This window comes from Solanum tuberosum, unplaced genomic scaffold (assembly GCF_000226075.1).
Source record: "Solanum tuberosum cultivar DM 1-3 516 R44 unplaced genomic scaffold, SolTub_3.0 scf00144, whole genome shotgun sequence".
NCBI classification, from domain to species: Eukaryota; Viridiplantae; Streptophyta; class Magnoliopsida; order Solanales; family Solanaceae; genus Solanum; species Solanum tuberosum.
The window spans coordinates 1,363,711-1,367,972 of record NW_006239074.1 but is presented as its reverse complement, the minus strand read 5'-3'; positions in this window follow the sequence as shown (position 1 = coordinate 1,367,972).

Genomic DNA, 4,262 nt, shown 5'->3' with positions numbered 1-4,262 from the left:
GAGGAGTATCTTGGTGAATATTGTTGCATAGTTTGGTTGGATTGAATCAATATATTTTCTCTGAAGTAATCGAAGGAGCTTCTTGATAATTATTGATTAAATCTAAAGGAAAAATAGTCGAAGGACGTTACTTCCTTAAGAACAATCATTAACATGTTTTTGCATATTAGAATCACTTGGGTATAATTGGTTTATTCTTTAACTTGAGATTTATTCGGAAGAAAAATCTAAGGCTTAAAGGATACTCTAATAAGCTATCGAATTCGAGAGAATCGATAGAACTTTAGATGTGGTAAATGAATGAATCAAATCCTAACTATCATTATGCACTTGTTAGTCTTGTACCCTATCTTTTAGTATTGCTATTAATCTTCATAGTTTACCAATTGATTTTAATTATCATTTAGTCTATAAAAGTGGTTCATAACCACAATCAACTCTTTTCTTTTGATCACCTGAATAATAATTAGCAAGATTTGATTGAATTATTATTTGTACCAATCCCTGTGGAAACGATCTTTATACTATACTATCTTTGACTAGCGAAGCATTAAACTTATAGTGAGTTTGTGCTCGTCACTAACATTGTTTATTAGGATTTTCACTATCTCATCATTTTCTTTGTCCCTTCCATAAACTTGTGGTTCAGTTAACATAGAACCTGGTGCAAGCAATGTCCAGATGAGAATATTGTTACATTCAAGCTCATTAGGAGTCGGCAGAAAATAGTTAAATAGAGAAGGGTTTTGCACAATAAAGAGATATGGATGAGATGAGGAGCAGGTTGAAAACTTTGAAACTTCCCTTCTCCCCAGAAACCACATGAATTTGATACATAAAATGATCAAATATACTTGTCGTTATACTTTTAAGTCCAAATATATCCTCCTGTTTTACTTTCAGTCCAAACATACCGCACCCTTTATACTTCGGCGCAAATTATCCTTTAATCTTGACGGGAAGACATGTGACAAGCATCAAATCAAATAATTCAGCCCTAATGTTTTTGGTTGCTTCTCTGTATCATGATTTAAATTTGTTAGCTTTGTTAGAGGATGATTTAAGTTTCTATTCCATTTTTGTAGTTTAGACGTGTCTGATAATTTTCCATTAAAGTACCTTGATATCATTTTGTTGAACTTGTTACTTTAATGAAAGAAATAAATGATGGAACTCTATGCTCCAACTTTATCCCCCTATATACCACTCTGAAAGAAATCCAGCCTAATCATTTCTTTTTCTTCCTTGAGACAAAATTTACACTCAGTTCATGTCTAGAAAGACCACCGTCATCGAGAACGTAATATTAATTTGTTAAACATGCCTGTTATGTTTATTGTTTCTTATTGGGTTAAACATGAGTATATTTGACCTTTACATAATTTGATCATTGCCCAAAACAAATGAATATAAACTAAGTTGTAATACTACTAATTTAAGATGAGTACCTGTTTCCCGTGTAGCAGCTTGTCTCTCTATAATCTTTTCTTGCAAATGAAAATTCTTTCTTTCCTCAGCAATTGCATTCAGTATTTTCATCACTTGGTCCATCCTTTTCCCAACCTTGTGACGGAAAGGGATTGCCTTTGGATGATAACGGCCATATTCAGACTGCAAGAATCGTGTGGCCTTAGTTTTATATTCATCCAAGATGTCATCAACTTCATATGTAGCAGCATTTAGTTTTTGCAACCAATTTTCTATTGGCTTGTCGTTGAGTTGCTTCTCCTGAGCATCTTCAAGGACGGCTTGGATTGTAGAGAACATGCTTGAAAGCCTTTGGAACTCATCTTGAAAACCGAAAAGCTTCAGCCATATGTGGAATTCACTATTAAGAATATTAGAATTGTGACTATGAATGTGTAATTTTGAAACCAAGATGACTAGTTGGAATGAAATAGAAAGATTGACTTGTAATAATACAAATTCAATTATTTCATGGAAATTTCACACATGGAATCTCAAAATCCAAGGCGTTTTGGTCCTTTTAATCTCTCAAGTTGTCAACTTGTTCTTTTGTTTTGTTTTCTACTCTCTCCGGTCATTTTTACTTATCATTATTTGTCTTGACAAACTCATTAAGAGATAAAATTATTTTACTAAACTATCCCTATTAAATTATTTAATATTAAGGGTAAAACATGGAAAAAATAATTTAGTTTTTTATGATAGGTTAAAGGTGACAAATAAAAATAAAAATCGAACAGAGCGAGTATTATCTTTTTTCGTCGACAACAACTACTCCCCTCCTCTTCCTCATTGGCAGTTTCCTCTTTCCTAATTAATTAAAGCTTAAATAAGTAGTTGGCGACTAAAATGATTCTAACCTTTTGCCTCTAATATAAAGTTACTCTCTTTTTTTCATATTAATTGAAATTTTGGGGTGTTTTTTCATTGTTCAAAATAATTAAATTGTTTAAAATTCAAAATGAATATTTAGTTTTTTCTTTCTTTATATTTGCCCTTTTCTTTAGTGAAATTTACTTCTAGGAGATAAATTGCACTATTTACAAAATTATATTTATGATTTCACAAACGACAATAGTGAAAAGTATAATTTAAATTATGTCTTTAAATGTTCTTCTTAATTAGTCTGCATTGCCTCACAAATTTAATTAAGGCATAATACATAAATTGGACCCTAAACTTGGCTTCAAATTTTAAGTATGACCTCTAACTTTCATAGTGCACAAGTAGGCACTTTAACTATCCAATTCTTAAACAAAAAAACACGTGAATCCAACAGCCAAATTGTGTGATATACAAACGCTCCTACGTGGCTTATTGAGCCACTCAGTGGTTGCCACGTAATTAAAAAATTACACGTATTTTATAATTAAAAAAAAGAAGAAATTAAAATACAAAAGGGTAGGGTTGTATTTTCTTTTCCCAATTTGCTCAATTGTCACTCAACATCAGCGGAGCCCTAGCCCTAATTTCTTTGCAAATCAAAGTAAAATTGTGAAGATTTGTGGTCAAAGTTCTTATCTTTTGGATGTTTATGTGTTGTTCTTCCTCAATTTAGTCTGGTTATGTTAATATTTGCTATTTGAAAGTTTATTTTTGGTAGAAGCTGTCACCATGAATGTAAATTCACTTTTTTTTATACCTGAATTATTTGCAGACCAGAAATCTTCATTATAGCTCTTTACACAATGACAAAAAAAATTAGAAGCCATTACATAAAAAACGACCAGAAATTGTGCACAAAAAGAGAAAAAAAGCCTAAGTACTAGAATTAGGAAGAAGAAGAAGAAGAAAAATGGGATTTTGATTTGAAAAAATAAAGATATATTTAAAAGGGATTCATTAAGGGTAAAATTGTCATTTCCGCTTCTTTTTTTTTACTTGTTGTGGGCCTCGAAAAATACCCCTAATGCGCCTGAATTGCGTCTCAATCACGCGTTATGCCAGGTTGGATTCACGTGTTTTTTTGTTAAGAATTGGATAGTTGAAGTGCCTACTTGTGCACTTTTGAAAGTTAGAGGTCATACTTAAAATTCGAAGCCAAGTTTTAGGGTCCAATTTATGTATTATGCCTTTAATTAATATAGAATAGAGGAAGTAGTGTTTTCAAAACTCTAAAAGTAAGTGCAATGAAATTTTTTATGCTAAATAAATCACAATTATCATTAATTAGAGGATCTTAATAGCTCAGTTTGTTGATTACTTGAACTCCCAACTTGTTGATAAGGTTCGATTCCCTACATTGTGATTACCGCCCCATTTCCCCTTTCTTTATCCGCAATTTGTAAAATAAAATTTATTTTTTTATCATTAGTTATGAAAGGATTATTTAAGAGAATTGTTTTTTATTATGTCCCCATGGACCCACCACCACATCATTTCACTTAATCAATTAGTTATGAAAGGATTATTTAAGAGAATTGTTTTTTATTATGTCCCCATGGACCCACCATCACATCATTTCACTTAATCATCTTCTTCTTCTCTCTATTTTTTCATCAAATTTTAAAACTAATTTTATTATATATAAATCATAATTCTTTAATATTATTTTTGGATATTGTTGTCATCTAATTGCTCTCTTTTTTCATCATACTAGTTTTTTTGATCTTCTTAGCTATTTCAAATTGTCGGATGTTACAACATAATTCATCTTTTTTCTTTTCTTTTCAGGAATTTTCCTAAGAATTTGATCTATCATAGATATATATATATATATATATATATATATATATATCCTATTCACGCAAACCTATGAAGATGGTCAATGAAATTTTTTATTAGTTAAATGCAAT